The sequence below is a fragment of the Panulirus ornatus genome, chromosome 5, assembly GCF_036320965.1.
Source record: "Panulirus ornatus isolate Po-2019 chromosome 5, ASM3632096v1, whole genome shotgun sequence".
Taxonomy (NCBI): domain Eukaryota; kingdom Metazoa; phylum Arthropoda; class Malacostraca; order Decapoda; family Palinuridae; genus Panulirus; species Panulirus ornatus.
This window is the reverse complement of record NC_092228.1, coordinates 6,573,262-6,586,877: the sequence shown is the minus strand read 5'-3', so window position 1 is coordinate 6,586,877 and position 13,616 is coordinate 6,573,262. Positions and strand designations below refer to the sequence as shown.

Genomic DNA, 13,616 nt, shown 5'->3' with positions numbered 1-13,616 from the left:
AATAGCCCTGATGATAAACCCCCTCAAACCAGAACACCCGACGATCGAACCGGCTTCGTTGGTAGGCTTTGAGTCTGTCAAACTCTACGTGAAGTACTGGTCTGTGATGATAACCCGAGTGAGATAAGTGTATATATATATATATATATATATATATATATATATATATATATATATATATATATATATATATATATACAAGAAAAAACATTTTTTTTTTACTAAGAGTTTGATCTGATTCGAAAAGTCATTTCATTCCCCTTTTTTTTTCGAGAGTAATTATTATTCCGTTTCATGTTTCGAATCGGAACGAACCGAGTGAATCACAGGTGGGGGGAGGGGGTGAGGTTTAGAAATATAAGTATTGTTAGTTTAGGCAACGCACTGAAGCGAGGGTGAGGAGAGGCAGAGCTGATACACACACACACACACATATATATATATATATATATATATTTTTTTTTTTACCCCCCCCAGATTTCCAAATATGAAATGTGAACTATCGTAGACGACCTGACGAGCAGGTGAGGTGAGCATTTCAGTCAAAGACTCTGTACATCGGTGGAGCTGTGTCTTGGTCGGTCGATGGCTCAGATCCGTCTCATTAATTCGCAAGACGATCCCCGATCAGAGGCGTGTCCTCTGGTGTGTATGTGTGAGGGGGGAAGGAGGTGGGGGAGGCGAACCCTTCTTTTCCCAAGCCCTGATCTGCCCTTTTGAAGACGGACTTTACATCCTTAACTTCACCTGGCACTGCCAGCGCGAGTGTACTGTGTTGATAATGGCGTGGACTTTTGAAACTGCTCTCAAGTTTCTCAGCTCATTTGCATCTTTAATTCTTTGGGACCTTTCCTGTGTTGCCTGAGTAGCTAGCTTGCCAGGTGCTGAAGGCTCGTTCTGTGTTTCGGCGTCCGTCCGTCCGTCCATCCTTCCTTCCTTCCTCCATCCCTCCCTTCCTCCCGTCGCCAGGTGACGGGTCGTGGATCCTGCGAGGGTCGTCCCGTCGTGTTCAAGGGTCGTCCCGTCGTGTTCAAGGGTCATCCCGTCGTGTTCAAGGGTCGAGTTCCGTCGTCGTGTTCAGCGGTCGTCCCGTGGTTGTGTTCAAGGGTCGTACCGTCGTGTTCAAGGGTCGTCCCGTCGTGTTCAGCGGTCGTCCCGTCGTAGTGTTCAATGGTCGTACCGTCGTGGTGTCCAACGGTCGTCCCGTCATGTTCAAGGATCGTACCGTCGTGTTCAACGGTCGTCCCACGGGACCAGTGAAGTAGAGCCCACGAGGCCAGCGAACTAGAGCCTACGAGGCCAGCGAACTAGAGCCTACGAGGCCAGCGAACTAAAGCCCACGAGACCTGCGTACTCGTCTGGTGGCAGCCCCAGCGGCCGCCTGGCTCTCCCTGGTCCTTCCTCACTTTTCAGAAGAGTGACAAAAATGATTGGATGGAAATAGGTTTTAAGATTGAATTTTGTCTCTTTTGGAAGATGGTGGGGGTAAGTGATGTGTATAGGGGGGCAGGACTAAGCTGCGTGTGTGTGTGTGTGCGCGCGTGTGTGTGTGTGTGTGTGTGTGTGTGTGTGTGTGTGTGTGTGTGTATGTGTTAAGACTATGTGTGTATTATAGGGAGAGACTTTTAAAAACTAGTGTAGCCCAGTCTCTTGACCTTGTATATTTATATGTACCATGTGTTTACAAACACACACACACACACACTCACACACACACACACACACACACACACACACACACACACACACACACACACGCAATCCTCACCGTAATGACTATGCAAGCACTTAAACAACCTCCCGCTTAACCCAGTCTTCCTCCTCCGCACCACTAGACGGCATTCTCTCCTCCATTCCAGACACCCACCCCATTCTCTTCAGCCTGACAGACTTGGATCCAACACGCAGGAGATGCAGTTTCCACGCCCTGAAGGCAATGATGGCACTCACTCCTCAGTTGTCCTGAACTCGCTTCATAAAAGGCACACAAGAACGCACTGACGAACCTGTGGTCAACAGCGCGATGGACGTGGCTGCCTACCTGAGCGTTGCAGGGACCCCCCCCAGCGGAAGAACATTCCACAGTCCCTGAGGAGGGTGACTTGAGGTGAATATTACAGAGTAGGGGTTGGGGGGTTAGGGGGGCTGGAAGCTTGAGCTCGATACCCGGGAGAGAGAGGGAGAGAGAGAGAGAGAAGAGAGAGAGAGAGAGAGAGAGAGAGAGAGAGAGAGAGAGAGAGAGAGAGAGAGGAAAAATATATAGATAAAGTCAATCCATCATCATAGAAAAGGAGGAGCGGGGCTGTTATCACTGGAAAAGTAAAAAAATCACTTCTACCCTCCATGAGAGAAAAGAATATATATATATATATATATATATATATATATATATATATATATATATATATATATATATATATATATATATATATATATATATATATATATATATATATATATATATATATATATATATATATATTTATATATATATATATATATATATATATATATATATATATATATATATATATTTTTTTTTTTTTTCTTTTTTTCTTTTTTAAACTATCCGCCATTTCCCGCATTAGCGAGGTAGCGTTAAGAACAGAGGACTGGGCCTTTGTGGAACATCCTCACCTGGCCCCCCTCTGTTCCTTCTTTTTGAAAATTAAAAAAAGAAAAAAAAAAAAAACGAGAGGGGAGGATTTCCAGCCTCCTGCTCCCTCCCCTTTTAGTCGCCTTTTACGACACGTAGGGAATACGTGGGAAGTATTCTTCATCCCCTATCCTCCAGGTATATTCAAAATATACACAAGTAACTCGTATACTCGAGACCCACAAGCGGTGTTTCTTTTTTTTTTTTTTTTTTAAATTGGGACGACTCGCTAAGGCGACCCAGCATCTGTCACTACGACACACTTGAGGTCGTCCGCTATCTTGAACGACCCTTGAACGACCACCAACACCACCACGCTCACTCAGCTCACCAGGACGGACGACCCACTAGGACGACCACCACCTCCAAGAATAACTACAACAACCCAGTAGAGCGGGAGTGTCACTCCCCTCCCTCCTCGCCAACACCAACACCAAGCACGACTCACCAAGACGACCCCGCAGAGTGACTCGTCACCACCACCACCACCACGACGACCCACCACGACTAATCCCAGCGGCAACGACCCGCCAGCAGCCCGACGACGCTGAATATATTTTTGACTTAAGCCGCCAAGTAAAGCTGCTGTTGGAAGCTAAGCTGACGTAATGGGAGGTGGCGGATCGATCCGCATTAATATTTCAAGACCACTTCACTGGAAGCAACATCTCCTGAGGATCCGGTAGACCCCTTTCCAGACGCGTGGAACGTCTTCCTCCAGGCGCATGGAACATTCCCAGGATACAAGAATATCCTCTTCCAAGGCAGTGAAAGATGCTCTTTCAGGTTGCTGGAAAATCGTTTTCCAGATCACAGGAACACACTCCTCCACGTTCGTGGAGCATCTCTCCAGGCTACTAGCACATCCTTTTCCAGGCACGTAGATCAGTCTTTTTCAGTTTCTGGAAAACCCTCTTACAGGTTACTGGAGCCTTCTCGTCTAGGCCACCCACTGGAACATCTTTCAGGCCCTTGTAATATCCGCGTCCATGTTTTTAGTACATTTTCCAGACCTCCAGAACATTTTTCAGGCTAAAGAGCATCTTCCTCAAAGCCACCATACGTTTTCCTCCAAACTACTGGAACATCTTCCTGGCCCCTACAGTGTTCTCCTCCAGGTCATTGGAACATCTAATCCCAGGCACTTGAAACATTCTCTTCCAGGCCCGTGAAACATCCTCTTCTAAACCCCAGTAACATCCCTTCCTAGGTCCCTGGCAATTTCTTTTCCAAACTCCTGGAACGTCCCCTTTAAGACCGCTGGAGCATTTTCATACATGTCTCTTAAACTCCTCATCTTCAAGGCCTGTGGAACATTCTCTTCCAGGCTTCTGGAACATCTCTACCAGGCCCCCCACCTTGAAGCACCAGTCACTTAAACCTCAGCCCAGGTCGGTTAAGTCCCTCCAGGAACGTACACCGTTGAGGGGAAAAAAAAGTGTAAATCAACAAGGAAGTGCATCCGAGGTAAGGTAAACACTCAGCGAGTGAGGCAGACGAGTGCCTCTTGATGTTCTTGTCGACTCGCGAGTCCGTCTCGATTGTTTGTTTATATTTTTTGGAGACCGCGGTTAGGTTCATTATCATATTTATGCTGTTTATTAACTTGGGAACGCAGGAGGAAGAGGCATTATACACATACCAACGCAGACATTCGCTCGGGAGTCTTAGAATAATTTCACCAAAGCTGACGGTAACAAGACGTAGTCGCGTGTGAATCAACTCGGGGTCTCGCCTCCGCCTGGTTCCAGGTACGTGAGAGAACACAAGGCGGTAGTTTCCAGAATGTATTTAACGTTGTAGATATGAGGGAGGGAGGGAAGAATGGTAGTTCCAGAGAATTAGAAAAAACGCCAAGACAAATTATGATGGTGTGACCGTATTTGTTATTATTATTATTATTATTATTATTATTATTATTATTATTATTATTATTATAATTATTATTATTATTATTATTATTATTATTATTATTATTATCAACAAAATGTTTATGAAATTTATGATACAGACTTGTATAAACATTAAAAAAGAGCAGAACAGTGACGAAAAAAAATGGAAGAATGAACGAAAGAAGATATGATAAGCAGGGAATTAAAACGAGGAAGAGCGTTAAGAAAAGGAAGAAGAAAGAGAGGAACAAGACGTAAAATGATGAGGCGAGACTGTAGCAAACAGGGGAAAACATCGCATCTCTCTCTCTCTCTCTCTCTCTCTCTCTCTCTCTCTCTCTCTCTCTCTCTCTCTCTCTTGTAGTGTAGGTCCATCAGCACACACAGGTGTTTCAACGAGGCCGATTGGTCTTCTGTGAACACACCCGTTCTCTGTAACCATCCCTCCTCTTGCTTTGCACTTGTTATTACGCTTTTGTGAATTCCCACAAGAGTTCTAATCTGCAGTGGTAAGAGGATTCTGGCTCCGGCTGTGTTGAAGCTCCGGCAGGGTTTTAAACAAAGGCACCTTTTGTTTTCGTAATGTTAAAAGTAGGCGTTTGTGCAGGTTTACAGAACGGTTCTGTTGCTGTATGGTTTCCATGGAGACTGGCAATATATATATATATATATATATATATATATATATATATATATATATATATATATATATATATATATATATATATATATATATATATATATCATTCTTATGAGGTAGTATGAAGCCAACCACAAATAATCTTTGCGGGGAATAATATTGGCAACAAGGCTTCCAGTTTTCCAGTTTTCTTCTGGAATCCAGCCAGATACTGAGTTCTTACGTCTCGCCCTGACAGCAGAGCGTGGTATGAGTGCAATGACCCATCTACAGTGGGGGTTAAAAAAAAAAAGATGAACATGGATATGAAAGTCTTAGTTCCAGGAAGAGATTGTGGTTTTGTGATTGAGGGCTGGACTCAGCCAAAGGCCGCTTAAAGCCGTATACTTCCATGTTCTGGGCTGGATTCCAGCCCCGTCCATCCATGTTCTGGGCTGGATTCCAGCCCCGTCCATACATGTTCTGGGATGGATTCCAGCCCCGTCCATCCATGTTCTGGGCTGGATTCCAGCCCCGTCCATCCATGTTCTGGGATGGATTCCAGCCCAGTCCATCCATGTTCTGGGCTGGATTCCAGCCCCGTCCATCCATGTTCTGGGATGGATTCCAGCCCAGTCCATCCATGTTCTGGGCTGGATTCCAGCCCCGTCCATCCATGTTCTGGGATGGATTCCAGCCCAGTCCATCCATGTTCTGGGCTGGATTCCAGCCCCGTCCATCCATGTTCTGGGATGGACTCCAGCCTCGCACGTCTATGGTTTGGGCAGGATTCCAGCCTTACACTTCAGCGCAATGGCTTGGATTCCAGACCCACACATCCATACCCTGGTTTGGATTCCAGACATATGCTTCTATGTACTGGTCTGGACTCCAGGCTTATGTTTCCATGTTTTGGGCTTATCTCCAGTGCCAGTTCAGAGACTTGGGTTATATAGCAATATGAGATTTATTTCAGTCTTTCAGACCGTTATAATAATATGCTCTTAGACCCTTATTACCGTACATATATATTCATCTGTTAATTGATATTGTTACCCCACGTCTCCCATCGGCAAGATAGATTAGCATATATGATTCTCATTATACAATTACAGGCATACCCATTAACAAGCACATTAAGTTAAATGAGCCGTTATAATCCAGTTACATCAATTAAAGCAGAAAAAAAAAAATCTCCTTTCGGGTGTTATATGATCGTTGGGGGAATATTCTTGTACTGGAAAACAGAAATGGGGAGAGAAAAATGGGAGGGGGAAAAAAAAAAAGGCCCTCACGAGGTTTTAAGCATTTATAGTGAGGAATGATCTCCCAGCCTTTTTTTTTACTGTCCCTCAGTGACTGAAACGCAGGGGAAATTGAGGATTGAAGATGACGTTATTTCCCATCCCATCCAGCCTGTGGTGTATGAAGTGCGGCTGCTTGTTTGATCGTTCAAGGGGAGGTTAACGGTCGTTAGTGACCGTGTTGGAGGAGTGGGGTTGGGGGCACTTTAGATATTACAGTGGCATGTAGTCCAGGTTTGTTGAGAATGATTGATTGGGTCTGGGTGACTTGAGTCGTATTTAGGATTTATCGTTCTTGGTTGAGATTTGGCTGTGGTTGGTATGAGGTATGTGTGGTATAGGGCTGTGGTTGGTATGAGGTATGGGTGGTATATGGTTGTGGTTGGTATGAGGTGTGGGTGGTATAGGGCTGTGGTTGGTATGAGGTATGGGTGGTATATGGTTGTGGTTGGTATGAGGTGTGGGTGGTATAGGGCTGTGGTTGGTATGAGGTATGGGTGGTATAGGGCTGTGGTTGGTATGAGGTATGGGTGGTATAGGGTTGTGGTTGGTATGAGGTATGGGTGGTATAGGGTTGTGGTTGGTATGAGGTATGGGTGGTATATGGTTGTGGTTGATATGAGGTATGGGTGGTATAGGGCTGTGGTTGGTATGAGGTATGGGTGGTATATGGTTGTGGTTGGTATGAGGTATGGGTGGTATAGGGCTGTGGTTGGTATGAGGTATGGGTGGTATAGGGTTGTGGTTGGTATGAGGTATGGGTGGTATAGGGCTGTGGTTGGTATGAGGTATGGGTGGTATATGGTTGTGGTTGATATGAGGTATGGGTATAGGGCTGTGGTTGGTATGAGGTATGGGTGGTATAAGGTTGTGGCTGGTATCAGGCACAGTTTGGCTAGTAATAGAATTATAAAGGAAAGAGATTAATAAAATACAGATGAGGTGTGAAATGAGGAACGAATCGTCCCAACACGCATAAGACTCTCATACCTCGAGGACACTGAAAGCAAATAGGAGGGATTACCCATCCACTAACGAATGGAATGATGATCCATAAGGCTCAAAATGATTTTGAAAGGAACAGAGAAAAATAACTAAATAAGAATTAGAAAAAGAAATTATGTAGATTTAAAAGATTTATTTTTTTTCCTTTTCATTGTTTCCAGTCCCGAGTGGTCCGTGCGGGCTCGGCGGCGTCCCACAAGGCGAGGCTTGAGGACCATCCCTCTTTCCGGGTATTCCCATTTGGCGAGGTGGCGGAACTCTCCGGCGCTTGCTGGGGGGAGAACCAGTTCATCATCGGCTCCACCACTCCTCCTTTAAAGGTAAATCATCTACCTTTTATATTTCTTTTTTTTCCCATTTTGTATTCCTGTATGTAGTGTGACGTAGACTGTACAGTGGTTTGTCTTGCTTGTTTTTCTTCGATTGGCTGTCGAGAGTGAAACTGAGTTATAGTTTATATATATATATATATATATATATATATATATATATATATATATATATATATATATATATATATATCTTTCTTTTATACTTCACCCACTCAATTGCATTTTTTCCCTGCAAAAATCGTCCAAATGCCTCTCTCTTCTCTTTCACTAATACTCTTACTTCTTCATCCCACCACTCACTACCCTTTCTAAACAGCCCACCTCCCACTCTTCTCATGCCACAAGCATCTTTTGCGCAATCCATCACTGATTCCCTAAATACATCCCATTCCTCCCCCACTCCCCTTACTTCCATTGTTCTCACCTTTTTCCATTCTGTACACAGTCTCTCCTGGTACTTCCCCACACAGGTCTCCTTCCCAAGCTCACTCACTCTCACCACCTTCTTCACCCCAACATTCACTCCTCTTTTCTGAAAACCCATACTAATCTTCACCTTAGCCTCCACAAGATAATGATCAGACATCCCTCCAGTTGCACCTCTCAGCACATTAACATCCAAAAGTATAAAAGTATAAAAGAAAGAGACAGGAGGTCAAGAGAAAGGTGCAAGAGGTGAAAAAAAGGGCAAATGAGAGTTGGGGTGAGAGACTATCAGTAAATTTTAGGGAGAATAAAAAGATGTTCTGGAAGGAGGTAAATAGGGTGCGTAAGACAAGGGAGCAAATGGGAACTTCAGTGAAGGGCGTAAATGGGGAGGTGATAACAAGTAGCGGTGATGTGAGAAGGAGATGGAATGAGTATTTTGAAGGTTTGTTGAATGTGTCTGATGACAGAGTGGCAGATATAGGGTGTTTTGGTCGAGGTGGTGTGCAAAGTGAGAGGGTTAGGGAAAATGATTTGGTAAACGGAGAAGAGGTAGTAAAAGCTTTGCGGAAGATGAAAGCCGGCAAGGCAGCAGGTTTGGATGGTATTGCAGTGGAATTTATTAAAAAAGGGGGTGACTGTATTGTTGACTGGTTGGTAAGGTTATTTAATGTATGTATGACTCATGGTGAGGTGCCTGAGGATTGGCGGAATGCGTGCATAGTGCCATTGTACAAAGGCAAAGGGGATAAGAGTGAGTGCTCAAATTACAGAGGTATAAGTTTGTTGAGTATTCCTGGTAAATTATATGGGAGGGTATTGATTGAGAGGGTGAAGGCATGTACAGAGCATCAGATTGGGGAAGAGCAGTGCGGTTTCAGAAGTGGTAGAGGATGTGTGGATCAGGTGTTTGCTTTGAAGAATGTATGTGAGAAATACTTAGAAAAGCAAATGGATTTGTATGTAGCATTTATGGATCTGGAGAAGGCATATGATAGAGTTGATAGAGATGCTCTGTGGAAGGTACTAAGAATATATGGTGTGGGAGGCAAGTTGTTAGAAGCAGTGAAAAGTTTTTATCGAGGATGTAAGGCATGTGTACGTGTAGGAAGAGAGGAAAGTGATTGGTTCTCAGTGAATGTAGGTTTGCGGCAGGGGTGTGTGATGTCTCCATGGTTGTTTAATTTGTTTATGGATGGGGTTGTTAGGGAGGTAAATGCAAGAGTCCTGGAAAGAGGGGCAAGTATGAAGTGTGTTGGGGATGAGAGAGCTTGGGAAGTGAGTCAGTTGTTGTTCGCTGATGATACAGCGCTGGTGGCTGATTCATGTGAGAAACTGCAGAAGCTGGTGACTGAGTTTGGTAAAGTGTGTGGAAGAAGAAAGTTAAGAGTAAATGTGAATAAGAGCAAGGTTATTTGGTACAGTAGGGGTGAGGGTCAAGTCAATTGGGAGGTGAGTTTGAATGGAGAAAAACTGGAGGAAGTGAAGTGTTTTAGATATCTGGGAGTACCATGGAAGCGGAAGTGGATCATAGGGTGGGGGAGGGGGCGAAAATCTGGGAGCCTTGAAAAATGTGTGGAAGTCGAGAACATTATCTCGGAAAGCAAAAATGGGTATGTTTGAAGGAATAGTGGTTCCAACAATGTTGTATGGTTGCGAGGCGTGGGCTATGGATAGAGATGTGCGCAGGAGGATGGATGTGCTGGAAATGAGATGTTTGAGGACAATGTGTGGTGTGAGGTGGTTTGATCGAGTAAGTAACGTAAGGGTAAGAGAGATGTGTGGAAATAAAAAGAGCGTGGTTGAGAGAGCAGAAGAGGGTGTTTTGAAGTGGTTTGGGCACATGGAGAGAATGAGTGAGGAAAGATTGACCAAGAGGATATATGTGTCGGAGGTGGAGGGAACGAGGAGAAGAGGGAGACCAAATTGGAGGTGGAAAGATGGAGTGAAAAAGATTTTGTGTGATCGGGGCCTGAACATGCAGGAGGGTGAAAGGAGGGCAAGGAATAGAGTGAATTGGAGCGATGTGGTATACAGGGGTTGACGTGCTGTCAGTGGATTGAATCAAGGCATGTGAAGCGTCTGGGGTAAACCATGGAAAGCTGTGTAGGTATGTATATTTGCGTGTGTGGACGTATGTACATGTGTATGGGGGGGGGGGTTGGGCCATTTCTTTCGTCTGTTTCCTTGCGCTACCTCGCAAACGCGGGAGACAGCGACAAAGTATAAAAAAAAAAAAAAAAAAAAAATATATATATATATATATATATCTTTTCTTTCATACTATTCGCCATTTCCCGCATTAGCGAGGTAGCGTTAAGAACAGAGGACTGGGCCTTTGAGGGAATATCCTCACCTGGGCCCCCTTCTATGTTCCTTCTTTTGGAAAATTGAAAAAAAAACGAGAGGGGAGGATTTCCAGCCACCCGCTCCCTCCCCTTTTAGTCGCCTTCTACGACACGCAGGGAATACGTGGGAAGTATTCTTTCTCCCCTATCCCCAGGGATAATATATATATATATATATATATATATATATATATATATATATATATATATATATATATATATATATATATATATATATATATGCGTGTGTGTGTGTGTGTGTGTTTATATATTTGTTGGGAATCCTATTTCGTTCTCTATATACTCCCTTCCTCATGAGCCTGTTGCACTCGTCAAAATCTCTCCTCCCTCTCTGTAGCTGACAGTGATATCCCACCCCCACCTCCTCCTCCCCCTCTTCTCCGGCTGACACTGATGTCCCTCCCTCTCACTAGCTGACACTGATCTCCCCCCGCCTCCCTCCTCCTCCCTGACACTTGGGATGGGATGAGGCGTAGTTCCTCCCGGGACTGAGGGACCTTATTGACGTTGGGAGGCACTCATATTGGCACTCGTGATGAAGCACTCACACTCGTGCTGAAGACAAGGGATGGCTTTTAAGCTGGAGCTAAGGACACGAGGAGCCACTCCACACCCCCACTCAGGAGATGAGGAAACGCACTTACACTGGGACTTGAGATATGAGGAAGCACTCGCACTCGCGACGTGAGGCAGGGCGATTCGTCGATCGAACACTCAGGTTTATTTCGGAGGTCGAGCCGTGGTGCCCACCACCCGCTTCGCCCATTTTACACCGAGTCGTAAATATTTGAGACAAATGGTCGGATATCCTATTGGCGGCCAGTGATAAACTCTAAGGTCAAGGATTTCTTCTCCCAAGACACATAAGGTCTATATATCAGACTGGAATGTCTCGAGAAAAGAGGTTCGACCCGGAATTCGAATGATCTCGACTCGCTTCGACTCCTCTAATTGCCAGAGGTCGCCAGCCAGGGCAGAGGTACAAATCATGCAGGATAGTTGACGATGGATCTTTGAACAGATATATCAACTTTCCGTTTGGATTAATCTATTTTTCATAACATACATTCATTTTTTTTTTCTTCTTCTTCATACTGTTCGCCATTTCCCGCACTGGCGATGCAGCGTTAAGAACAGAGGACTGAGCCTTTGAGGAAATATCCTCACTTGGCCCCCTTCTCTGTTCCTTCTTTTGGAAGATTATAAACGAGAGGGGAGGATTTCCAGCCCCCCGCTTTCTTCCCATTTAGTCGTCTTCTACAACACGCAGGGAGTACATGGGAAGTATTCTTTCTCCCCTATCCCCAGGGATATATATATATATATATATATGTGTGTGATCTTCAATAGGCTTGAGTTGCCCTTGCCGTTTCAGTTGGCATATATGAATAAGGAATCCAGGTACCGATTTATTGACCAACGCCAGAGGAGGATGAAATACAGGGCGGGACTGTGAACAGAAATAAAAGAAGAGATACTATTTTTACTCCAACCTTTAGACGCGTGCAACTTTTGTCCGTGTCATAAGGGCCCCGTGCGGAGATCCGGGCCATGAGGAAGTGTGAGGAGGAGGAGGAGGAGGAGGAGGTAGGTTCCTGGTCATGAGGAGGAAGAGGAGCAGGAGGTCCTAGCCATGAATGTAAGCTAAAGGTCATGGGTCGGAAGACCTCACAGAACGCCAGTATGTGTAAGGGGAACATGGGATACGTAATGAGAAACTGGTGTAGGAGGCCCTGTGCTCCCTCATTAATGAGGACACACACACACACACACACACACACACACACACACACACACACACACACACACAAGTGTAGGAGTGAGGAGGAGCCTCCATTGCATGACTTCCCAGACTCCCTCAGTGAGCGTCGTCCGTCGTCTGGCTATACCCTCTTCCCAAGGGTGTCATCGCCACCCCTTCCAGTCCCTCACTTGTTGTGTACGGACGACGTCCCCCTCCCTCCAGGCTTAGAGATGGAAGCCCTGCTGCTTTTCCTCACCTCTCACCGACGATGACCTACCTGATGGATGCGTCTGCCGGGTGAAGGGAGCCGCCCCCCCCAGTTGACAACTTGCTGCCATACAGAGTGTCAGGGCGTTCACACCACCAGCCCTTTCCCGGCAACACCGGAGGTTTCCAGAACACACCCTTTCAACAGCTTCCAGAACCGGACCATCGGCCCCCCCGTCCGAAATCAAGAATGTAGTTATGCATGTCAGCCTCGCTTCTAGCCATGTTCCTCGACCGCCTTACACACACACACACACACACACACACACACTCTCTCTCTCTCTCTCTCTCTCTCTCTCTCTCTCTCTCTCTCTCTCTCTCTCTCTCTCTCTCACTGGGGGCCGCCGCCCCTCCCTCCATCTCCCTCCGGGTTGCTCAGGCCAACCAAGCTTTCTCGATGTCACTCCGGACGTCGAAGTAAGCCGGATGGAACCGTGTGCCGTGTGTGTGTGTCCGTATATGGTCAGCATGTTGCTGCAGTGAATTGAATACCACCGTTATCATTATCATTATTATCATTATTATTATTATTATTATTATTATTATTATTATTATTATTATTATTATTATTTATTATTATCATTATTATTATTATTATTATTATTATTATTATTATTAATATTATTATTATTATTATTATTGTTATTATTGATATCATTATTGTGAATATCATTATAGTTATCATTATTATTATTAGTATTATTGTCATTGTTATTATTACTATAATCATCATTATTATTAATACTGTTATTATCATTATTGTTATTAGTTATCATAATTGTTATCTACCACTGTTATCATTCGTATAATCGTTAGCATTACTATCATTATCATTACTGTTACATTATTTCCCCGGTAGTGAACTTAACTTGGCTAATTTTAGGAGTCGGGGGGAAAAGGTCATCTTCACTACACCATCGTCTTCGCTACCCCCGTAACCTTATCATCACTACATCCGACCATCACAATGTCCTTATCATCACTACATCCGACCATCACAAT

General features: G+C 44.6%; 1 long non-coding RNA gene across 1 annotated transcript in view; it reads left to right on the top strand.

The window, feature by feature from the left end:
* The first annotated feature begins 1,863 nt into the window (after positions 1 to 1,863).
* LOC139746705 (uncharacterized) overlaps positions 1,864 to 13,616 on the top strand; it is a 181,054-nt gene continuing 169,301 nt past the window's right edge. Inside the window, exons 1-2 of the long non-coding RNA XR_011712197.1 lie at positions 1,864 to 2,107; positions 7,638 to 7,796. This is a non-coding gene — a long non-coding RNA (uncharacterized lncRNA). The remainder of the gene's footprint in view (positions 2,108 to 7,637; positions 7,797 to 13,616) is intronic.